This window comes from Struthio camelus, chromosome 1, assembly GCF_040807025.1.
Source record: "Struthio camelus isolate bStrCam1 chromosome 1, bStrCam1.hap1, whole genome shotgun sequence".
NCBI lineage: Eukaryota > Metazoa > Chordata > Aves > Struthioniformes > Struthionidae > Struthio > Struthio camelus.
The window spans coordinates 135,903,631-135,929,639 of NC_090942.1; positions in this window are offsets into that span (position 1 = coordinate 135,903,631).

Consider the following 26,009-nt stretch of genomic DNA (forward strand, 5'->3'; position numbering starts at 1 on the left):
GATCACATAACAGGGTAGACACTCTGGTAGGTGCACTGCCTGAGCTCCAAAACCTCACCTTCCCAAATGAAGGCTAGTAGATGGTGGTTTAAACTATGGCTTAAAATACTACAGGCAGCTTGCGCCACGTGCTCTGTTCGACCACAGATTAGTGTGTGAAGAATAAAACCTTTAAGGAAAATTTCTTCATGTCCTCCCCCAAAAGTGACTCATCTGAATTCTGATGGAACCATCTCTTTCAGCATAAATTAATACCATAGTTCTCCCATTTACCTATAGTAGTTGCCTTAAGATAATTATATATTCAATATACATTGATTGTGCACAAAGGCATAGGTTTTATGGCCACGTTCTGTGGCCACCAAAAACACAGGCTCTATTTGTTACAGAAATATAACAAGGTGCAAATGAGAATTTTCAGTTTCATATCAGATAATGTATAGTGCATACACGCACTGCTTATTAAGTTGCACCATCACTGCGTCTGTATATGAGGCAGTTGATTTTGATTTTATTATTGATTTATAAGACAGAATGCCACCATATTATTAACATATTGCAAAAACGAATTCCACTTCTCAAATATTTCAGTTGCTTTCAACAACTACTTTTGTGTACTATCACTGTTTAAGAAACTTATTTTTAAGTGTTTGAATGGTGTCTGGGTGTCTTTTCAGTAGAAATTGCTTGCTCAATTAACAGTGAAATAAATTTGAGATAGAAAGAAGCACTTCACAACTTTTAAGCTCTGCAAAATGATGGTGCATACATTGCTGCAATGCCCAGCTAACATATGGACTGTGATTAGTGAGCTTATTGACTGTTCTCAGGTTAAACAGAAATACATCATCCCAACATATGATCTCACTAATTCTCCACTGAAATCAATGGCGGCACTGCAAAAGAGAGCAGAGCAAAATCTTTCATGGCAGAGGCACTGCCTTTTCCCTATTTGTTTCTTCTTAGTAAAACAAACACTGAAGGCAAGAATTTCACCCTAGTCATACTCATGCTATTTTCTCTTCATCGTCTCTGACTCATGAAGCAGAGCACAGACTCTGCATTGAAACCCAGCTTCCTTGCATAGCACAGATGCAAAATACCCAGAGGCTGGATGTAAACGCTCGGGAGCAGAGGGCCACCTGTGCACCTTCCTGAATAGGCAGGCTCATGGGGATGGCCAGTTCCCCTAAACCTCCTAATGGAGGAGACCAGTGAGGCAGCAGAGGACAGCTCTGCTGGGTTGATTTTAATTTTAAGCGTCTGGGGAAGCCCTGCGGGTGCTGTGTATTTGGCTGAGGAGGGAGCTGGCCCTCAGGTGCTGTCCTCACTCCCCTGCCCCCTTGGAGGGGTCCTTGAGGAGAGCAGGTTCATCCTTCTCAGGCAGGGGAGCAGGCTTTGCGTTACCTGGAACCTTTTTGACCATGACAAGAAAGAAGTTATTTCGGAGCTGCTAACTAACTAAGAGGCGTCCTCAATATAACAACATATAAGCTTATAACAATGTGAGTTCACAAACCTTGGGGAAATGGTCTAAAGAAGGGGTGGGGAAGGGAGAGGTATGTGCACCTCATGCTCCAGGGTGCCAGCACTGCTCTGCCACCAGCTAGGGTAAGCCCTGACTAAACCTTCACATGATAACAAAGGGCAAGTGGGACAGAGGAAAGAGCAACATCCCATATTTCAGCACAAACCCTGTGGCCTGAGTGCTATTACTGCGCTTGGAGTTCAAAATGAGGTGAACTGCAAGTCTTCTCAGTTTTTTCCCATCTCTGTTTTACGGTTTTCCAAAGAAAAGTAGGTACTCTGAGCTCTCAGTCATTTATCTAGAAGTACTTAGTTTTTCACGTAATTATTTTAAAGAGAAAGGTTTTACTTTTCCAGCAACTGAATATCCCAAAGACTGAAACTAGGAAAGGAACAAATTAAAATGTAACATACATGGCCCATTTGTATAGGGAACAGTCTCACATTCTTCTCATTTTTCTTCGCATTGTTGAACATCACACAAGCCAAATAAAGAGTAGCTAGCTAGGATTTGCTTATTGATACTGCAGATAGTTAGGATTCACACAAGAATTATAAAAAATATTTTATCCCTAACAAAAACAGATCAATTCAGTTAGCAGATACTAAGATATCACTGTATGCCTCTTTCCATTAATTTCAGTCAGTAATGACACATTTATAGAGTGTGTTTCTGAAGGACCTCATAACTGGCAGCTGTCAAAAGGTACGCGGCGTTTATGGGTACCTTCGTCGGATTGCTTTGATGGTGCAGCTCTATTTAAAAGAGAGAGTTAAAAGATAAGGTCAGAAAATAGAGTCTCTAAGTTAATTTGAAGAGAAAGAAGAAAATCATAATTGCATTATCATGATATTCTCCAGACTATTTTTGCAACATAAGCATGGAAAGTAGGTATTTAGTTTGGAGGATGAGGCCAAGCCATAACCCAAGAACTAGACCTTTTCATCAAATGATCGTCAATTAAATCCCTAAAATTGAGAGTTAAAGAAGCATAGCTGAGATGTGTACTGCTGACAGCACCAGAACAATTAAAGCTATTGCAACTGATTTAAAACAAATTAGTTCTTATGGCTATTACACTGTGTCAAATTTGGCCACTTCAAGTTCTAAAAAACTAATGACTAGATGAAGCTATATATATGCCCTTTCCCCTTAGTACTTGTTGATACTAATTATTGTAAATATTAGATTGTTATTATTTTTATATTGTATTCCTGTAAGTCACTGGTGATGCAGACCTATCAAAGAGTATGCTGTATCTCTAGCAGTTATACTTGGAGGTTTCTGAAGAGAGCTGTGCTCCTGATTTCTCTGGATTCCCTCAGTAGATTACCATGTCAATGCAATGAGAATGAGTGAAGAGCTATTGTCCATAGTTAAAGATCTTGTAAGTCTATACTAGAGAGAAAATTTTGGAAATGAATACTCTTTGCATTTTTAGATCCAGCTTTTATTTTGACCTGGAAAAAATGGTTATCACATGTCTGAAAGCTGAAGATCAGAAGGAATCAAGACAGTCTGGAAAATCCTTAGAAGTGCAGTTGTAAAATTCATGTCATAAGTGGTTTCTTGGGCTGACTTTCACGTTAACATGGCATTTTTAGGATACCCTCAGCACAGTGTGCTTCAAAGTTTTGCCTTCCTTTGATGCCAGTGAGGCATACTGTGAAGAGCCCAAGGCCAGGGTTTTGAAGCACCGCTGCTTCCTCAGAAGGACAGAATCCAGTGTTGGAAGGCAAACAAGACCTGAACACATTCTGGATGCCATCTCTAAGCATGTGACAGATAAGAAGGTGGTCAGGAGTAGTCAGCATGGATTCACAAAGGGGAAATCATACTTGACCAATCTGAAAGCCTTCTGTGATGGAATGACTGGCTGGGTAGATGAGAGGAGAGCAGTGGATGTTGTCTACCTGGACTTCAGCAAGGCTTTTGACACTGTCTCCCATCACATCCTCCTAGGCAAGCTCAGGAAGTACGGGCTGGATGAGTGGCCAGTGAGGTGGATTGAGAACTAGCTGAATGGCAGAGCTCAGAGGGTTGTGGTCAGTGGTGCAGAGTCTAGTTGGAGGCCTGTAGCTAGCAGTGTCCCCCACGGGTCACTCCTGGGTCCAGTCTTGTTCAACTTATTCATCAGTGACCTGGAGGAAGGCACAGAGCGCACCCTCTGCAAGTTTGCTGATGATACCGAACTGGGGGGAGCGGCTGATACACCAGGGGGCTGTGCTGCCATTCAGAGGGACCTGGACAGGCTGGAGAGATGGACGGAGAGGACCCTCCTGAAGTTCCACAAAGGCAAGTGCAGGGTCCTGCCCCTAGGTAGGAAGAACCCCTTCCACCAGTACAGGTTGGGGGCTGACCTGCTGGAAAGCAGCTCCGCAGAGAAGGAGCCGGGAGTCCTGGTGGACAACAAGTTGAGCCAGCAGTGTGCCCAAGAAGGCCAATGGTATCCTGGAGTGCATTAGGCAGAGTGTTGCCAGCAGGTGGAGGGAGGTGATCCTGCCCCTCTCCTCAGCCCTGGGGAGGCCTCACCTGGAGTACTGTGTCCAGTTCTGGGCTCCCCAATACAACAGAGACATGGAGCTCCTGCAGCAAGTCCAGCAAAGGGCTTCAAAGATGATGAGGGGACTGGAGCATCTCTCCTCTGAAGAAAGGCTGAGAGAGCTGGGCCTGTTTAACCTGGAGGAGAGAAGACTGAGGGGGGATCTGATCAATGTATACAAGTATGTGAAGGGAGGGTGCCAAGAGGATGGGACCAGACTGTTTTCCGTGGTGCCCAGCGATAGGACGAGAGACAACGGGCACAAGCTGAAACACAGGCAGTTCCGCCTGAACATGAAGAAAAACTCCTTGACTGTGAGCGTGGCTGAGCACAGGTTGCCCAGAGAGGCTGTGGAGTCTCCTTCCTTGGAGATATTCAAAAGCTGTCTGGATAGGGTGCTGGGTGATGTGCTCTAGGTGACCCTGCTTGAGCAGGGGTGTTGGAGTAGATGCTCTCCAGAGGTCCCTTCCAACCTCAGCCATTCTGTGATTCTGTGATACCTGGGTAGCTGTGGGAACGATAATAAGGAATTTAAACTATCTTAGGAACAAAATAAATGTTACTGGTACTATATATACCTGTCACAAGACAGAGGATTGATAAAACAGCTATTAAAAATGAAAGGAAAAATGGAGTTTTCAATAAATAATTATTTCTCTGTGTGGAAGGAAGCAGGATAACTCACTAATGCATCAGGAAAGAAGAGGAAGTGTTTATTAATCGATAAGGGACTGCAAATAGATAGTATATTCCTCTGCCAAATGCTTTTAAACTAGCTGGCCTGAATAAACACCAGCATAAAGGAGTTAGGCAAGAAGACCTCTGACTGGCATCCAGACCTTGGTTACTGTTAAGTCATCGTTCAGCCTGTCCTGGGCATTTGTAGACCACTTCTTCTGGCTTCAGCCCCAGACAAATACAAAAACAGTGTAATGAACTAATTGACTAATAAAAGTCACTCAACATAATCTGACTGCAAAAAGATTTGTCAGAACAAACCTGATTTTATTCTTCAGTGAGGTTACTTGCTTGTTGATTGCAGTGCTATATGGATGTATTGGATGTATTTTTGATTTGTTTCATGACACTCTATTTGAGGAATTAGCATCATACAGAATCAACAAAGCTCACACTAAACTGCTTAAGAGCTGGTGAACAAGCAGATCTCAAAGAGAAATCCATCAGTGCGTTTCATGAGGGTGGTTTTCACAAAAATTAGTACCAGGTGATTCTCTTCACTATTTTCATTTGTGATCTAGAAGTAAATACAAAATCATTCCTAATAAAATTTGACTCCTTTAAGCTTATGTAGAGGAATCCATATAATGCTTCTACGGTGCTGAGGACAAGGCACTACCAACAAAAATGCTCTAGATTACCTGGTAAGCTGAGTCCAAATCATTTTGACAGAGCCAAAAGAAAAGTGATATGGGATGCAGGCCACATTGACAGACTAAGGTTCTCTGTCCCAGCACAAGGAGCCTTGGGAAAAATGTAGGGATCACGGTGAACAAGAAACTGAAAATCACTATGGAGCAGGAGAAGCAGAAGGTAACAGCTCTGGTGCCACATTAAAAAAGTCAAATGATTGGAGGCCACAAAAATGATTAAACAGCTATGAGAAATGCCATACAGTGGGAATCTAAGAGAGTCTGTTCAGCTTGTCAAAGAGATGCCTGAGATGTGACATGAGCGGAGCAAGTGCCTTCCCAGGGAAAGACGCTAAGGTGTCCTTAACTTTAGCAAAGATATGCACACCAAGAGTCAATGAATGGATGCTGAGGTCAGCCACAGTCAACTGAGAAATAAGGCACAAATGCCTAATGACAGGGATCAACAACTGGAACAAGCCATTAGAAGAATAAATTTGGTACCCACAAGCCGGGATTAGGTGGTTTGCTGGAAGCTGTGCTTTAGCTCACCATGAGTAACTGGTCTCCAGGCAGGGATAATGGGGTCAAAATCAAGCCATTATGTATAGACTGACTTTATATCAGACTGCTTGTTCAAAGGATCCTTTCTAGTCTTCAACACTAAAGTCTGGCAAGACAAAAAATTAGACTCAGAAGGATAAATTCTGAAAGTAAGTATTAGGGGATGTTTAAGGGATGTAAGTTAGAGACAATAGTGGGAATTACCCCATCTGGGTGAACACCAGTATAATCCTTGATTCAGAAAAGCTCTTAAGCATACCTTTGACTTCATGTGGGTGTTTAAATCCTCTGGGTTTCAATAGAATTTAAGTACTTGTTTAAGGTTAAACTCTAAATTTAGGGTTTGCTGAATCAAAGTTTTACTTGAACGTCTAAGACTGTGAAATTTCCTTTTTGAATACAGAAGTGTTTATTCTTCCTATTTTATCAATTGACTGATTATGACTGATTTTCACTAACATTAAAAAAAGAGAACCAGTCTGAATCCTATGTTTACAGCAATTTAAACCTCTGTAGCCTAGGAATGATTTGAACAGAGGTTGGTGGGTGCCAGTGAGGAAAGAACAGCAAGTGACAAGGAAATTATTACAAAGAATTGCTGCAAAAATCAGGCTTTCACATACTCCCTCAGCCCCTGCTCCTTCCCCCGCCAGGCAGCACATGGGGAACACGAAATAACAGAGAGCAAATACATAAATTTGCAATGGAATGGGAGAAGCATGAGGGCAGGAGTTCAGACTTGGATAAGAGCTGTTGTGATTTTATTTGGATCTCTGTAGCATGAGGGGAAAACTTGCAAAATCATACCTAAATTTACGGTATTTCAATATAGCCTACTGCTGGTAGAGCCACAAATGCTCTCTTTCTGTGTCAGATGCATTTGGTCTTTGATAAAACCAAAAGGTGATATAACCATATTCCTTCATCCTTTCTATATCTTGCAACTGATTTTTAGTGGCATATCACACTAATGGCAGCAGAGGACAATGGGTGATACTGGTTATACTGTGGATCTAGCCTTTTCTTGCAGAAACAGAAGCCAAAAAATTCAATAACTCCCTGTTTTTGTGCCACTCACTCTTGTGTGCTCTTCAGAAGTCACCAGGAACTGTACCTCAGACTCCAGCAGGTGGAGACCTAGGGAGGACTGCAAAATCCCACCGCTAGTTTCAGTATCTGACTCATCAGTTTTGTTAAAGACAAATGAAAAATGGGAAGTTATATTCCTAGATATCCTATATATTAAAAAAAAAAAAGGCTAAATAATTTCAGTCTTTCAAATTGGGATAATGATTTTTCAGGCATTTTTTCCTAAAGCGGTCTCCAAATATGTGTAGGAAATGGTGTTTAGTGGCCTGACAAAACACAGAGTAAAATCTTATTCTTTAGCCATGCAGGAATCAAATCGGGATGTGAAGAAGTGAGGCTGAAAAGTTCAGGTGTTTAGTAGCAGCGTTATTTCACTCACTTAGAGACAAAATACTGGGCTGTGAACGTTGGATAATTTATCTGCCCCTCTGCTCGGTGCCGGAAAAGAAGATGCGAGCTCTTCTCTACCTACAGCTGTGCAAAGATATCCACAGTAATCCCAGCCAACCTCCTCCTTGTACATGCTGGCAGCCACTGTCATGTCGAAGGGACTGGGGGGTGTTCCACGCTCTCCCCAGCACCAGGGATGACAAATTCCAGCAAAGGGGCGTAAGTAGCAGTCCAGAATCAATAAGTACTGGAATCAATGAAGTCTAACTGTTCTAGCTCTTTGCAAAGTTAATGTGTGTCATATGTGTCTCAAGTACCAATTTGCCTCCAAGATTGCCTCAGTTTCATTGGCAATCTGGCAGAACGTACTCAGAAAGTACATTACTTTTATTCTTAATTAGGAACTTCCAAGACAGTATTCAACCTGGGATCTCAAAATACAATGTTAAACCATTTAACGAAAATGAAAATCCAGTCTCAATCTGTTGAGAAATCAGTAAAGCTTTTATGTAAAAGGATTCAGTGGAACATATCTTTATGTTATTGAAATCTTTGAGGGACTGTGCAATGGCAAATGAAATCTGACCCATGAGGCTATTTGTGAAAGCAGTATCTTTGTTTCAGTGTTCCTCACAACATCTTTCAGTTTTTCCTGGTTTCATTGCTCACAGTCTTCCTGAATAATCCCTAGTCATCATTCAAAACAACCTCAGTCTTCAGCTCCACTAATAATGTTATTCAAATGTTGTCAGCAGACCATGTTTTCTCTTCAGTCAGGCATATTTCTCAATTCAACAAAATCAAAAGAGTGCTGAAAAAAGCCTGCAAACCTGATATGATAATTGTTAGTAAGGTTAATTGGTGGAAATGGGAAGAGACTTTCAGAGAACTAGAGAAGCCTGGAGAAAGTACTTTCATTTTTTACAGGTTTGCCACACTTCTATTGTCCTGTAGCTTCTGATTCTTCTTATTGACTTGCTTTTAACAAGTTTTGAAAACTAGTGAGCATGATTTCTAGAAAACCAGTATCTATTAAAGGGTTACAGGGTGTAAAATAGAGTGATACTACCTTGACATGACTGCCTATCTCTCTTTCAACGTATTTGTCAACTTCAATTTTTCTTTTCATTTCAAATTTCTGCCATTTAATTATCAGTTAGTCTGTCACTGAATGCAGAAAAATTCTAGGTTGTGCTGAAAAAGGGGTTTCTTTTGCACATGAGAGCTAAAAGTCAGGGCTGTTTAGGTGGAAAGAAATCCCAATAATCTAGAGACAACAACCCGTATCTTGTATTTCTATGATGGCACATTTAGTCTTGTCAAAGCTGTGAGAACATGTTGGTATAGCTTCAGTTTAGATGACAGCTTTCTTGGCTGTTTATGCAAACACTGTAATCTGCTCTCAAACTCCAAAAGTGCCTTTAAAAGCCTTCACAGAATCACAGAATCACAGAATGGCTGAGGTTGGAAGGGACCTCTGGAGAGCATCTACTCCAACACCCCTGCTCAAGCAGGGTCACCTAGAGCACATCACCCAGCACCCTATCCAGACAGCTTTTGAATATCTCCAAGGAAGGAGACTCCACAGCCTCTCTGGGCAACCTGTGCTCAGCCACGCTCACAGTCAAGGAGTTTTTCTTCATGTTCAGGCGGAACTGCCTGTGTTTCAGCTTGTGCCCGTTGTCTCTCGTCCTATCGCTGGGCACCACGGAAAACAGTCTGGTCCCATCCTCTTGGCACCCTCCCTTCACATACTTGTATACATTGATCAGATCCCCCCTCAGTCTTCTCTCCTCCAGGTTAAACAGGCCCAGCTCTCTCAGCCTTTCTTCAGAGGAGAGATGCTCCAGTCCCCTCATCATCTTTGAAGCCCTTTGCTGGACTTGCTGCAGGAGCTCCATGTCTCTGTTGTATTGGGGAGCCCAGAACTGGACACAGTACTCCAGGTGAGGCCTCCCCAGGGCTGAGGAGAGGGGCAGGATCACCTCCCTCCACCTGCTGGCAACACTCTGCCTAATGCACTCCAGGATACCATTGGCCTTCTTGGGCACACTGCTGGCTCAACTTGTTGTCCACCAGGACTCCCGGCTCCTTCTCTGCGGAGCTGCTTTCCAGCAGGTCAGCCCCCAACCTGTACTGGTGGAAGGGGTTCTTCCTACCTAGGGGCAGGACCCTGCACTTGCCTTTGTGGAACTTCAGGAGGGTCCTCTCCGTCCATCTCTCCAGCCTGTCCAGGTCCCTCTGAATGGCAGCACAGCCCCCTGGTGTATCAGCCGCTCCCCCCAGTTCGGTATCATCAGCAAACTTGCAGAGGGTGCGCTCTGTGCCTTCCTCCAGGTCACTGATGAATAAGTTGAACAAGACTGGACCCAGGAGTGACCCGTGGGGGACACTGCTAGCTACAGGCCTCCCACTAGACTCTGCACCACTGACCATAACCCTCTGAGCTCTGCCATTCAGCCAGTGCTTCCTTTCTCCATATTCTGTACTCCTAAAGCTTACATTCAGTTTTATACTGCTGTCAGTTCCTCCCTTTTCTTTTAGTAACATTTGTTGTGAAAATTCTCGTCATCCTCTTCATTTTGCTACTGAACTAAAATGATCTTTTAGCAAAACATGACTTCTTTTCAACTGTACATCCATGACTTTTCAATCATCTAACAAAAGTTTCTACAGAGTCCTCTGAGAAGGCAAAAAAATGAGACTGCCGGGCAGAAAGTAAGCCCTTTTTCTCATAATTTCCCTCAGCTTGAGAAAACGCTTATTCTCTGTGTTTCCACACTGAATGTAATCAGATTGTAATCACTGATCTCCAAGCTTTGCCAGCTTCCTTTCCAGCAGCTAAATATTTTTCTAAGCTAACAGAACAAAGCCTGCAGCAGAACTGCTTTGTGTTGGACACAATAACTTTTGTGTGAGAATGTTACCATCTACTGTTTTGGGATTCCGATGTTTTACTACAGGCTACATGTGTATCTCTGAGGGTGAAATCTCCCACAATCCCACCAACAGTTTTTTCTTCCTTTCTGCATTGAGAGCAAGTGCTCAGAAAGTCCACCATTCTGCTTTCTTCTTGTGACAGTGGCCCATAATACCCCCCCTACCTGTCTCCCCAACCCCATTTTCCCTCCTGGATTTTATCTGACAAGCATTCTGGATCTCTCAGTTGTACCATGTTGAAACAGCTCCAAGATTATGACTAACTGCATTATTGACTGGAAAAAAAAAAAGAAGAAAGTGAGAAACGGACTCTCTTGCTTGGCAGATAGGAGTCTTGTGTGAGAGATGGAAGAATCCAGTGCAAGTCTGAGCTTCCTTGCACGCTTAGCAACACAATGCAATTTCCCCTGCACCAGCTGGATGCCTGGCATCTTCTGGAATATGAGAATACCAAGCTCAAGTCCTCTGCCACAGGTCAGGCAGAGGCAGAATTTCAAGCTACTTTAAGTGATCTCCCAAGTGTATGCCTTATCCACCAGGTCCTATAACGGAGGGAGACCATTTGGAGTTGCCAAGCTTTTTTTTTTTAATGGTGTTTCTTAAGATTAGTTTATTGAACGCAGAAGATGACTGATAGCTAAGGATGCTGCATGTAGTGCGTCTGCCCTTCCTCTGCAGCCCAGGCACAAGGCACTACTGCAGGAACGCAGAGCGCTGCCCCCAGTGCCCCCATACCAGGTCCCTGCTGCCCTGCAGGGTGTGGAGATGTTGCGCACAGCTTAGCTATTGTTGCAGATGTAGCTCCAAGAAATATGCTCAATCTTTGTGTCAAACCGCTACCACACTTAATAAGTTGTTTTGAATTTCAAAAAACATCAAGACGTAGGAAATGAGTGAAAAGACAGAACAGAGACACAAAATGCGTTTCTTCATACCACTGCAAGATTCTGTTGTGTTATCAACCTACCTGAACGAAATTTCTTGGCTCTGCCATTTTTGTTTGTTTTGTTTTCTTCTCTACTGTCTCATTTTTAATTACCTTTTGCTTCCTAATATATTTAGAATACTTCAATTTAAAATGGCTAGGACGTCACAGCCCCCACTCAACATCAGACATCTGTATGCAGTAACACGTAGTATTTCAGTTTACCTAAGTCATTTGTGACTTGTTATTAAAACTGCTGGCATAATGAAACTAAATGCAGTTTACATTTTGTAATGTGTCTGTTCACTTGCCTGTAATCAAACTGACAGCTTTTCCTTTAAACAGTCAATCAGCTCTCCATCTCTTTCCTGCTCTGTTCGTTTGATTGGAGTTGAGGTGTCATACAACAGAGTGGAATATTTTACGAGCTCTGATTAGAAGCTTTGACTTCTTTAGGGCTGCAATTTCTTTCATTCATTAAAAAAACTATATTGTTTAAAAACCCTGCTTTTAATTGCACAATTGATGCTAAAGTTACCAAAACCACAATCTGAATTCTAAATGCTTTTCTCTGTCAAAACGAGTGAAAAAGCCTGCACATTAAGATCTTAATGGATTATAACAACAGTTTCACAAATAAGGGATATTTTTTTTTCCAGGCTATTCTCTGAATAGAGCTGTATTTAAAGATAAGGCAGAATGATTCTGCTACAGAACACAATTTAGGAACTGAGTGATAAGTCTGCAGCTGAAATAGTGGGTGGATGTTTGAAGATCCAAATATAACCTGAAATTTTTGATTACTTAGAAACGAAGAACATGTTCTAAGTGTCCTGAAAGGAAAGGAAAATTAGCAGTGAACATGAAACACCATGAAAATTTTATAATTCATTACAAGGTAGACTCTTGCCTATGTGTAGAGAAACTCCCAAATATTATATTTCAGATCCATCCTCAGTTTCAATTTGTAATATCTGGGAGACTACAAGAGTATTAAATATGGCCATATTTTTATTCTTTTCATCTTACCCTTTGATCTTTTCACATATTATACACAGATACTTAACGGTCTTACTGCTACAGGCCTCACGGGATCCCATATTCAAAATCTCTCCCTGAAAGATGCATTTGAAAAAAGCATTTGAAAAAAGCTTATGAAAGCACTATGATTAAAAGAACTTCTTGTCTATAACCTAAAACAACCACATAAAGACAAGTTTTTCAGTACTGACTTCTGCTTTGAGGTGTCTCTATTTTGTAGCCCCAGGGGACATATTTCAAGCAGTGATTTGTACACTTAAAAGTTAAGACATCACTGTTTGAGAATCACAAAATTAGACTGCAGTGCTATCAAGAAATTATTTCTAATAAAGATAAATAAAATAAGAATCCAAACCAATAATACATCATATAGATACTGGGAATGCTGTTGTCACTTATAAATCACTTAAAATATACTTCTATAATTGGATTATGCTAACCTTGGAAAAAATCATAGCATAAAGTTTAGAATATCATTTGTCCATAAACAATTTAAATAGGACATATTACCAACGGGAATGATACCACTATGAGTATATAAATCCCTATCTTTATAGGAATATCACCTATAAAAATGATATCTTGAAGCAGTCTTCCACACAGAAGACAGGTAAAGTGCAATAAAATGCAAGGAGTATAAAACAGAATTGTATTCTTTACTTTGAGGTCTGATGAACTAAAATAGTAGCATGTAAGGGATGCTTTTTTCCAAAGTCTTAGCTGTGTGTAATTCCCATAAGGCTGAAAATGACTAAAAATGATCAGAATAAAGAAAATATAGCTTCTCTTGTACCCAGTGAAAATAGCTATATTGATCCCAAGAGATGGGGGAATTAGTTGTTCTTATCTAGCTTCAGCTACGTGCAAGTTAGGCACCTGGGCTAAACTAGGGATTTCTGCTCCCTGTGCAGCCAGAGCAGAAAGATGGACCTTCCTGTTTTCTGGAAACTGACCTTTGAAAGGCCATGCTTACTACCTATCTTCAGGATCTATCTGAGGACAGATGAATCGCTCTCTCTCTTTCAAGGAGCAGTCCAGATCACACCATAGACTTCATGTTTGGATTTTGCAGGACTGCGTTTGTATAAGACAGATTTCACCTGGACATTCAAATTGGTTGATTACTGTACTACTAATTAACTGTACCTAGAGTTGTAGCAGATGATGGCTCTGTAAAAGGGATAATCTTCTGAACATATCACTGAGTATAATAATTAAACTGTACAGTACCAGTATAACACTGGTAGAAAGCCAATTTGGAATATCAAGCCTGAAGGGATGATGGATTCTCATCATCCTTCCACGTTTTAGGATACTGACAAAATTAAAAGGAAATTGATATGTATTTGCTCCCTCTGCTCTGCATAGGCAATTCATAAATAAAATGACAGCAGACATCAAATGCGGTCTACCAAAATGGCTAGAATTCAAATTGACATGATCTAGAAACATAAAAATTTACTATTTATAAGGTCAAAAAGAATCTTCATTCTCATTAAAAAGTTAAAAAAAAAAAGCTAGAGAAACAGATCCTTCTAAACATATTAGCAGTCTTCCAAACCTTTTGGGAATACCTTTGGGAATAAATTCTGATAATTCTACAGATTTTCATGGATGGAGAAAAGAAATCACATACTGGTTCAGTGACTGAAGCACTTTTCAAAAGTTCTCCAGACATTGCGAGATTGTGTTTAGCTGCTAGAAGCAAAATCAAACAAGCTAATTTAGCCAGTTCCTGTTTGTGGAAATTAAAAATAATAGAAACTTGTTTGGACTAGTCATTTAAATCCATCTTCTGTTTTCTGCTGGAGTCCTTGCAGGTACTGACACTTAAACATATGAGGTTATAACAAACTAGTCACTGAAAGAGGGCAAAGTCTTGTACCTTGATGGTGAAAAAGTTTATTTAACTCCTCTTAGAGGCTTACAAGACTTCCTAGTGACCGTACAATCTTGCAGTACACAATGAATCAAGAGCATTGATCTTAGAGATAATAGCACAGATTTTTATGAATTTTTGCATTGTATGTGTATAAATATCTCCGTAGGAGTGTCTGAAAAGGAGTCCATTGTCCATGTTAGTCAAGACTTGACAGTAAGGTTATCCGTAGTTTCTTTCCCTGCAGAGCCTCCATCTGGCTGGGTAGGTGTGAAGTGGTGACACCTAGAAAGAAGATAGGAGAGGACCAAGAGACAGCAGGGAAGTGGTGCCATAGTGAAGCTGAGGGGATGCTAGTGTGGTACAGAGGACAGACTGGTACTGTTTGTGGGTGTGAAGACCCTCTTGCCCTGAATTTTGCTTCTGGCTTTCTCTGAAAGGAGATAGGTCAGCTCGGGACCACCTGTGGGGATTGGTGGCAGCAGTTGGTGACTGTGCGTTACCTTGTTAGATTTTTCTCTGATTTTTCTGTGGTTTTTCTCTGAATATAAATAATGCTCTTGAATCATCGTCATTAGAGCACTGTAAAAGCATTTGATATTTCCCCCTGCTGTGCTTTTGCTTTAACTGCAAATAACTGACAGCAGCAATTTTGTTTCTCAGCACAGCCCTGACTAGATATAGAGTCCTTTGGAGTAGTATCTCATCGCTACTCCCTGAACATTACAGAAAGAGAAGTCTTTATTGCACATTTTATGGTGGTTGGCTTTGTAGACTCCCATTATGGAGACTGCTGGAAAAGGCTGTCTAAAAATCCTTTGTGACTTTGCTTTTAGCTTGCAATGGAGCAACAGCTTCAATGTTTTATATGCAATGAACTAATATGAACACAGAACAAAAGTGGGAGATCCCTCTCCTCATGAAAATAAAAATAACCCTTAGTACAGTCTCTTTATAAGCTCTCCCTAGGCTTGGGAGAGAATGTACTTCAAAGCTGTCTGTGAACTTTCCCCAATCATAAAACTACCTTCTGATTTTCTTTGCTGCACATTCAAGGCACTCCCTGTAGGTTTAAAGCAGCCGTTCAGTATGGTTTGAGAATGGGGCATACTCACCATGCTACAGGAAATAAAATGATATCCTCTGGCCAATCTTCTTCTGTTTTATAGCCTAGTATTGCAGCTCCCCCGTCATAGGAGGTCCCCTTCAATTGCCGCTCCTTCCCACAGCTTGGCTGGCTGGGTGGTGCAGAGGGTCTTCTGGGAGAGGAAAGGCCACTCTGCACTCTCTCAGTCTGGGGAGGGTATTGCACCTAGGTACTTCAGTTTCCAGGGTCACGCTCTGACTTCTAAACTAGTATGTGAAACGCAGGGTGCACCTTGGCGAGAAAGAGGCCCTGCTGTCATATTTGTGCTGGGCTCAAAGCTATCGCTTACTTCAACTGTACCTCTCAAGGAAGGCAAGTAGAACCTAGGCACTGCTCTGCATCTGTTCCGGATGGTCAAAATAACAGCAATTTTATCTATACTGTGAGAAATCAGAAATAGAGGACACTAGAAAAATCTTCAGGCTGCATTTTCCATAGCACTGTTGAGTATAGCTTTTGGGTTTTTGTTTAAACTGGGAAGGAAAAAAATTTCCCCACATGTTCTCTCTGTAGAATACATACCTCCTTTAGAGACTATGCAGTGAAAATGTCAGGCTAGAAATATTTCAGAATATCTCAATCAATTGCACACCTTTGTCGCTGTTCTCAAAGCACCCAAAAAATACTTTATCTTAAATACTTCATTATATCTCCTGGCATGAAGAGTTGCAGGAGGAAAAAACTGGAAGTATTACTAGTCACTAGTCCATTTATCATAAGTAAGATGAATTTACATGTTCTCAGGGTTCCCAGCCTGAGCAATGAGCAAGGAACCATTTAAACAGACATCTACTAGTTTTCAAGAAATTGAAACTGCTGTCCTTGAGATGAAAGGTCTCATTCATAACAGCAGCTTCCCACATTAAAAATGAAAATGCCAGGCTGATATGTCATCTTAAATTAAGCAGCAGTAATGTTCAGACATGGCCAATCCATCTAATTTGAAGCCAGAGAAGAATTATTTTAATTTCCAAGTTCATTTAGATTGTATCAAAACCAGAAATGTTTGTTTTTCAAAGGATATGAAGCATATTACACTAATTCTGCCAGAGTCATTACTTGGAGCAAGGACTAAAACTTTCGGTCGTTAGGCAAATTCCAATTTCTTTTTGGCATTTTAGCAACTTAAATTTCCAGGGTTTGCAGTCAAGGCAATGACCATAATTGCATTTTTCTGGGCAGCAAATAGTGAGTGAAGTTTTTCCCACATCTTTTATTATTAAGCAGCTCTATCACCTTTTATAGGAAAGGGATTGATCTGGGTTAAAAATGGCTCCTTTCAAAATCATCTGGTATTCATCAGACCAGAATCGACTTGGTTTATTATCACTAGCAGTAGTAGTAGGATATAGACGAATAATTACCTTATTTTTCCCTACATTTGATTTAAATCGTAAACCACTGTATACTCTGTTTTTAGAAGGCACTTAAAAGTCATGCCATTATTACAGCCTTTGTCAGAGTTTGAACTGAGGGAAGTTTAGCTCAGGAACAGTTTCTTTCTCACTGTCCTCCCCCCACAGACATTTTTTTTTTCTCATGTTCAGGTATTACCAGTGCTTTCATTACTGTTTCATTTTCTGTCCCCAGGAAACGTCTGTTTCGGGCACATTTCCCTTCTGATCCCTTGTGAACAGTGTGGCAAAGGAATCATTTCAGTTTCCAGCAAAATCTACCTCATTTGTCATCAAATGACCTTCACTGCCTCTCACGGCTCCTTCTGCCTCACCCGCCCTGACCTGAAGCTCTTCATATATTTGTAAATAACCAGTTTTGTCTTGACAGCTCTTGCAATTCTCTTTATTTTTTAAGTTTATTTTGCGATTGAGTCACCTTTTCTATGTAGAAGGAAGGGCTTAAGGAGAAAGGCAGGTTTACAAATATTTACAAAATATTTTCTTTATCTTTCTCAGTTTATTTGACAGGTGATTGCTGCTCTTTCTGCCTCCCAGGATTTGCCTTCATTAAATGCACTGACCCATGCTTAACAATATATTGAAATAAGTGCTGCTTCCTTGCAGGTCTCCTTCTCCATCTCTAAACATTAGGTCCTTCCGCGCTAAACCAAGGCAGAAAAGAAAAGCTTCTTAAAGTATTCTGTGAGCGGAGTGAGCAGTGCAAACCCAAACGGAGAAGAAAGGATTAATTCGAGCCTGAAAGGTCTTTGTAAGCTGGGAAGGTAGGTGAGGAAGGTGTTCAGCGCAGACAAGAAAAGGAGACAAAGTCTGAGGTTAGTTTTGTGGAAGTGGGTAAAAGGATGAAGTAGTAAGAAAGGATGCAACTGGAAACTGCAGAAAGGCCTTGAAACAGGGCCCTGATGCCAGCAAGGCTGCCCTGCAGGCTGCTGCTGCAGAGAGCCCCCGTGGGCTGGTTAAGGCTATTCAGTGTGTGTTTCTGTGCTATGGTTTTGTTGAGAGATAGAAAAAGGGAGTTCCGGCTCTGGAGGAGAAGGGAAGCTGGAGAGAAGACGAGGAGGTGGCGGTAGCAGTGCCTGCTATTGGCATGAAGGCGCTGAGACTTTGGGAAAAGTGGCACTGAAGCAGGATGGGGCTGTGGATCCAATTCACTTCTCCACCAGCATGCAGTGACAAGCACTAATTACATCAAAACCTCAGTAGTGTTTTTTTTCCCCGCAAAATAAGTCCATTGTTTACACTTGAATCCACTGATAGACAGATTGTGTTGAAAGACGGGTATGAAAAATGGCTTTGAAAATCCAGGTTCTGTCTCTAAAGCCCTTCTGAAAAATGAAGGCTTTCAAAATGTAGAAGAATGAGTTGAAAACCTTGCTACTTCTACTCAGACTGAAGAAAGACCGTCTGGAAGCTTCCTTCTTGTGCTATTTTTGCATTTTTCTTGGAACCCTTTAGGGTCTCAAACGGTAACTCTGGTATAAGAGAAAATAAAAAATGTATCTGAATATATCTACCATAAAAACAACAGGAATGCAGGAAAAATGTGCCTCTGGCTAAGAGAAGCTGGAAAAATAAAAGAGGAAGGCTACAGGAAGCTCTTTGAAAGGGTTGGTGGCTTTCTACTGGTGATCTATGGAGACCTGGTGGAGTGTGCACGATGTATCTGTGGAAGGAAACCAAGAAAAGCACACATAGCACACACATTTTGAATAGACTTACATGTGCTGTCCAGAGAACTGCATCTCCATTTCAAGGTTTTTAACAGTCCACAAATCAAGAAAAAAGAAAAAGAAAATAAAAAAGAAAATTTGAAAAACCACAAGTATTCAAGACTGAACATGAAATCTAAGTCTTTTTCAGTATTACTAATGAAATACATACAAAGGTGTATGTCCCTACATATTCTGCCTATGGCTTAAATCCTACCACGAAATAGTAGGTAATGGTAACTAGAAAAGGATTTTTTGCACCTCATTTTCCTTGTTAGAACAATATTCAGAACTCCCCAGCTGCAAGCCCTCTCCAGTAGGAATTTCCTCCCGGTTTCGGCAGAACTTTTCGGGTGAGATCCAAAATAACTGTTTGTCACCTCCAGTGTGACTTAGAGGATAAGCACCTAACTCCAGCTGCATGATCCAAGAAAAGCCTGTCTCTCTCTTATTGAGGCTTTTACGAGGTAGCAGTCTCCTAATTTTCTGTAGGAAGCCCTAAACTCACTCAGAAGAAGGAGGAGTGAGGAAGAAGAAGCAGCTGATGCTGTTTTTATATTAGGTTAGCTGTAAAAGCACTTTTTCAGGAAGTGGGTGGTACAGGTTCTTGTTCATCCTCACTCTGAAGAGGACAGAAACCTACATTTGCAGTATCTAATTTGCTACTAGGATGGAGATACTCCATTCGTGGGAACAAAGGAGCACTCCCTCCTTCTCGCTGTATAAAAGTCAGGGATGCAAGCCACGCTACAAAGACGGAGCAGGTCTGCTTTTATATGCTTAGGACCTGCATGAAGGAGGCAATTTCTAGTCTTCAGTTCCAGCCTGGCAGAGGCACATGTGTCTGGGAGGCAGGGCTATGTCCCCCTTCCATGGGGCAGGTCCGGAGCCTGTTTACGTATATTAGCATGAAACAGTGCCAAGACAGTGCCCACACTTATAAAGCAGTCTTACAGGTTTTGCCAGAACCCTCCTCTTAGCTATCTCTTTGAACTGGTTTAAATATCTCTTTGCTTGGCAAATTGGATGTTGTGAATCCCATGAGAAACTTCTTAACTCTGACCATGCAGGGTGTGTAGAAAGTGTGCAGAAAATACACTTAGGTGGACTGACATAGCACCACAGATTCCTAATCTGGAGTACAGTATGAAAGTTTAAGGCTTTGCAGCCCTGAGCATCATGATGCTGAAGTCCTTTTAACATCTGGCTTAAATCTGTATTAAGCAGTAATTAAGTCTTCATGGATACGTACTGAGCATCAACTTACATGCTTTTATTGCCTCAGGTCCTTCAAAAGTATTATCATGAAGCACAGTATGACTGAGAGTTGCGTTTGCCTAGTGGCTTAACAACAATAAGGAAAAGGTAATCAGTATATCTAAAACTGCTATCATTTTCTTAGTGATACATCCCTTTATTGTTTGCTCAGCTTCTATATGAATTTAACTTCAAATCGACATTTGGCCTTTTGTCTCTGTGCAGCAAAGCAGGCTGAATAATACTTAATTACAGCTTTTGTGTTTAATCTATTATTTTTAAAATAGAGCAGAGTGGACTTTTGAGTGCTGCAGTACTTTTTAAAAAAAAAGAATTCTCTAACAAAAATCATATTTGCTCGAAGCAAACGTTCATATCATCATCTCAGTGCTTCCTCGGTGACATAATTAGGTTCCTCCTATGATTCATTCTTTGTGGCAACATAGAAAAAAGATCCTTTCCCATTACATGCCTGACAGATCAATGTTGCTTGCACTTCTGTTTCTCTCCAAAAGTTGGGGGCCAGGAGGAGGGCTGGAAGAAAATATTCACAAATTGGAAAAGGAAATTATTTTATTTTTACTTGAAGTGTATCCTTAGGTTTATTATTTCCTCAAACCAATTTCCTACAAAGAGACCAAAAACCCTAATAGATACACACAGTGAATTTCTCGTAAACTGTTTCTAGAGCCCCATTTTAAGGCTTTTGAAAGCCTATTGCTACACTGGTAATGGATTTTCTCACTCTGCCGAGTTATCTGACAGCTAGCTGATAGCCAGTGATAAACTAGCATACACATGCTAGACAGGTACCTGCATGTGATTGAATTAGCATTGTTTGCATTTAAACTCGTTTTTTCACACATTGAAAGTACACAATGAGAGAGCAATCAGCAATTACAGAACCAGAGATACGAAATGCTTCAATGGATTCTCACTACCAAGATCATCCTGAGCTGGCAGCATATTTTGGTTATCTAGGTTGATAAATATGGAAATTCAGTTGCCTGCTTTCAGGTGACTCAATAGCTCCTATGTCTTTGGCGCTTTGCAGTCTGAGCTGAGTTTCTCACCAGGTATCATCTACCTGTCAGATAATTTGGGGTAATGAGAAAAGGTATTGTCAATGTCATGATGTGTTGCTGCAAATGTTAATGATTTTTACATTTTTTTTAAATTTTCATTTGACAGTTCCCCATAGAAACTCACATCCCTTAAAACCACAGGTTTCACATGTTTTCTCTACAGTCCTGCTGATGGTCATTCAGAGCCTTTTGTTACTCCTTCCTGCCATCTCCTGCCACACTTTACCTTTGGAAAATGCTGCTTCTGGCCCTAAGCAATGTCCTACCTGTTCCATAAAGTCCCTAGATCTTGTTATCTCCAAGAGCACTACAGTGGGTTGCCAAAAGGCTATAGATTTCAAGGCCACAAACGAAATGCTTTACTGAGAAAGAAACTTAGTCTGGGAGAGGATCATTCTGGAAGAGCAGAAACTACGGTGCCTTAGCTGAGTGCATTAGCCACACCACCATCCCTTCCTGCTTTGCCAAAGGTCCTTGCCTCTCTTCACCTTTACCACTGTACACAGCCAATATCCACTAGTTTAAAGACATTCCTGCTTTGATTAATTGTAAGTATTTCTGAAGAAGCTTTAAGGGTCTCATCATTTCATCATTCATTAACACCATGGTTGGTCAACAGCACCACTTATTCATGGTTCAAGTTTATTAGAGAGGTTTTATGAATACTTGCACGTTATGCCTCTTTGTCTTTAATTTGTCTTGCATTTTGTTCTTTTTTACCCAATATTTTCTTTTCTTTCACTTGCCAGCTTGCAAAGCTGTTTCTATCACTCAGAAGCATATTTGTTTGATGCAGCGATAAAAGGATGTGCTACCATCCTTTCAAACTGTCATCTGCTTAAAAGAAATGTCAACTGTGGCAAAGCCCGTGATGCTCATCACATTGACACTTCAGGGGTACAATTAAATGACTAGTTTAAGCCATGCAGGTCAATTTTTTCGTGCATTACAGCTAAATGAAGTTGAGTGTTGCAAATGGAAAATGCCTTTTACTAAACACTTCACATAATCTCTTCCTGTTACCTCAGATCCCTCAGAGAACACATCTTGCATTAGCTCAGTGAAGTACCCTCTAACGGTCAAGATATAGCGCAGCAGTGGGAATGGTCATAAATAAAATGTCAGATAAAGGGGCCAGTGCATGGGTTTTCCCACCAGTCCCAGTGTGCAGTGTACAGTCCCAGTGTACAGAGGTCATTTTCAGCACAGCTATTGTGGGATGACCTCGGATAGATGTGAATTTCAGGAGACGAGAGAGAAACACCTGCAGGTGCTGGTCAGAATTCAGACTGTAACTCATCAACCAAGGTACTTTTTCAACAGGTGATTCACAGAAATACCCAAAGGAAGCTAGTGAGAGAACTAGGATTTCATTCATTTGTGAAGGCCTATTGGCTATTCTTGCAAAACTGAGTGAAAAGGTGCAGGCACTGTCCTTGCTTAAAAGAAATTATTTTAAGATTCCTTTAACTCTTCCAACTGAAGAAAAACCTGAAATAAAAGCAAATGAAATAATGAAAAATGGGATGGAAGGAAGGTTAAGATAATTCTTTTCAAGGTTTTGGCTGCTGAGAAGAGATCCTTGTCTCACACGTTGGTTGTGGTAACGATAATGAGACAGTCTGTTTTCTTCCAGAAGGCCCTTTTGCTCTGAAAAGGTTCACCTTAGATTTAAAAGCCTAGGGCATATATTTTGAATAAAATCACAGAATCACAGAATCACAGAATCGTTTAGGTTGGAAGGGACCTCTGGAGATCATCTAGTCCAACCTCCCTGCTCAAGCAGGGTCCTCTAGAGCATATTGCCCAGGATCACATCCAGACCAGCAAAGGAGACTCCACTACCTCTCTGGGCAACCTGTTCCAATGCTCTGTCACCCTCACAGTGAAGAAGTTTTTCCTCAGGTTCAGATGGAACCTCCTGTGGTTCAGTTTCTGCCCATTGCCTCTTGTCCTGTTGCTGGGCACCACGGAGAAGAGTCTGGCCTCATCCTCTTGACACTCCCCCTTCAGATACTTGTACACGTTGATGAGATCACCTCTCGGTCTTCTCTTCTCCAGGCTGAACAGGCCCAGCTCTCTCAGTCTTTCTTCAGAGGAGAGGTGCCCCAGCCCTCTCATCATCTTGGTAGCCCTCCGCTGGACTCTCTCCAGGAGTGCCATGTCTCTCTTGTCCTGGGGAGCCCAGAACTGGACACAGTACTCCAGGTGAGGCCTCCCCAGGGCTGAGGAGAGGGGCAGGATCACCTCCCTCCACCTGCTGGCAACACTCTGCCTAATGCACCCCAGGAGACCATTGGCCTTCTTGGCCACAAGGGCACACTGCTGGCTCATGTTTAACTTGTTGTCCACCAGGACTCCCGGGTCCTTCTCTGCAGAGCTACTTTCCAGCAGGTCAACCCCCAGCCTGTATTGGTGCCTGGGATTATTTCTCCCTAGGGGCAGGACCCTGCACTTGCCTTGTTGAACTTCAGGAGGGTCCTCTCCGCCCAGCTCTCCAGCCTGTCCAGGTCCCTCTGAATGGCAGCACAGTCTTCTGGTGTGTTAGCCTCTCCCCCCAGTTTAGTATCATCAGAAAACTGAAATATTTATCAAAATATTCTGACAGTATAAGCCTCTGTATCCTAGAATAAACCTACAGATCTAAAATTTTGTACAAATGTGTTTCTCTGTTAGCAGTTTATTCTCTTTGGCTGAGGTATATCTCAGCTAAGTTTTGGTTGCAGCTCTGGCATTTATGGCATCCTGGTTCATTTGTTTACCTTTCAGGTTTCCGTTCTACACATAGTTTTCCATGTATGACGATGCAAACGGCAGGAGGGGAAAGGGAGTAGGATCTTACTGTACTAAAAGCAGCAAACAGTTACGGAAGTTGTAAGCAACGGTTACTCAAATCCAGCCTGATGAAAGACAAAGAGCTGCCAAATGTCAGCTGAGGCTATCGTGTAAATTAACCTGTTTCTTCCGAAGAAGCTTTAAAGCAATGTGTCTAACAAGAAAAATCTGCCTTTTGAGAAAAAAGGAAAAAAGGATAAGGAAATAAGCATAGGTGGTTCTTCTGGGACAAGATGACTTTGAGTTGTTACAACTTATAAAGAAAACAAATCCCTTTGCAGGCTGAAGTGATTAACCAAATAGTGGGTTTTTTTAAGTTTTGTATCTCAAAGTGATTTTTCATTAATTAAAGATGCTGCACTGACAGTACAAAGAAAAAATACCATCCCTCCCACCTTCAACCACAGAGAAATCCAGTACAGAAAGCAATATTCTTTATGCCAGGCTATGACTGTGTCCCAAGTCTATATGGAAGCAATGCCTCCTAGGGCCAAAAGTTATGTAGTTATATTATGCAGTGCTGTGCAAAGTCACTGGTGCTAATTCTATATTGGCCGGCTGGGTACAGCTTACGACCATGCTGCGGTGCTTCTTTGGCAACCCCAGCAGCCCAGACCTCTGGCTGCGAAAGTATGCCCATTTGTAGCACCTAAACTAGATAAATCCGCACTTAGCCAGTGCTGGGCTGTGCTGGCCTGCCACGCCAGCTATGCCTGCACACGGATAGCCAGAAATCAGCCTGGTGAAGGGAAGTTGCTTCAGCACTGGACTTCCTCCGCTAAACAAATGTGGCTCCCTAGCAGGAAGAAGAAATGTGGTGGAGCACCACCCCCTAACTCCTGTCTCTGAGGACGTGCTGTGTCTCAGTACAACAGATCACCACTTCCAGCTCACCACGCACGTGCCGTTCTCCTCCTCCATGGAAAACAGCCGCAGGAAACCCATTCCCTCATTCCCTCCCTGAGTTTCCACCTAAGAATTGCTTTGAGTCAAGAGTTTGAATTTCTCTGTGTTCAGTATAAAATGGTCTTCACGTAGTTCTGCAAAGACAAAAGATATGAGTTAGTGAGACAGGCATAACAGAGCTGGAAGGGTGTGATGCCAGTAAGAAGAGGAGGCCAATAAGAAACGTCCTTCGGAATCACTAGTATGAATCCTTTCTGTGTGAGCCAACCAGCTAGCTAAAAATGCAAATTATTAAAGAGCACAGGGCTAATGCTTTAAGAAATATGACCCTCCTGACAGCAGTTTGATCGCTTGGTCATCTCTAGAGAAGTGGATCATCTAGCTTTCTTGGAACCCAACACACTGAGTGATTTTGAAATTTTTACCCCAGGTAGAGGTGCCAAAGACTTTTGAAATTGCTAGTCATAGTATTCAGATAAATAAGGAGTAAAATTAAGATGCTTCAAAATACTTAAATGGAGATCAGCAAAAGTCAAACACTTGGCTCTTAATTTTTGTTTCAGAAACTAATTTCAGTTTTCTTTAGGTATTCCTGAACGAAAAAAAAAGGAGTGAAAGTAAAAATAAGAATTCACATCTAGGAAAAATGAGAAGAAAGAGAAAATGATATATTTGAAAAAAAAAAAAAAAAAACTTTCTAGGTTATATCTGGTAAACTGTGGCATATAGTTAAGTTATGGTAGTCCAGCCTGAGGCCTGCTCATGTTGATACATCCCTTTGGCTCGGGTAACCATATCTCTACCATAGAGATCACAATTCAGAACTGAGGGAGTAGATTGTCTCCTGACACCAGCACAGCAGCACTTCTTTTCTTGGGCGCCTTTGTCCTGCAGTTTAGGAATAGGCTACTGAGTGTGCTACAGATGTTTTTCAGCACTACTCTCTTTTGAGTCTCAACCCAACAAACTATTCAATTTCAGGCTTATGAAAGCTTGAAATTTTCAAGTTTTTACATTTTGCAATAAAAAAGAAAAAGAAAAACAAATCTAGGAAGCATTAAATGAATTACCAGAAAGTCATCGTATTGTAATGTACCAAAAGTAAGAAAAAAACTACAAAAATAAGGCTGCTCAGAGGGCAACAGGGCACTAGAAGTGTCCTAAATGAATGGATGGCACCAAGGGTTTTAACTAGCTGAAGGGTGAGCAACTGAGTCTTTTGGGGAGATAGGGACTCAGTGGCACCTACAGGAAGGAAGTTTGATGCGTAAATCCCATTGTGAATTTAGGGTCCATTTGCAGATGGACTGCTGGCATACAGGGCAGGGGTAGCTTTTGACAGACCTCAGCTCATACATGAACCATCTGGAGTCAAATGGTGGAAGAG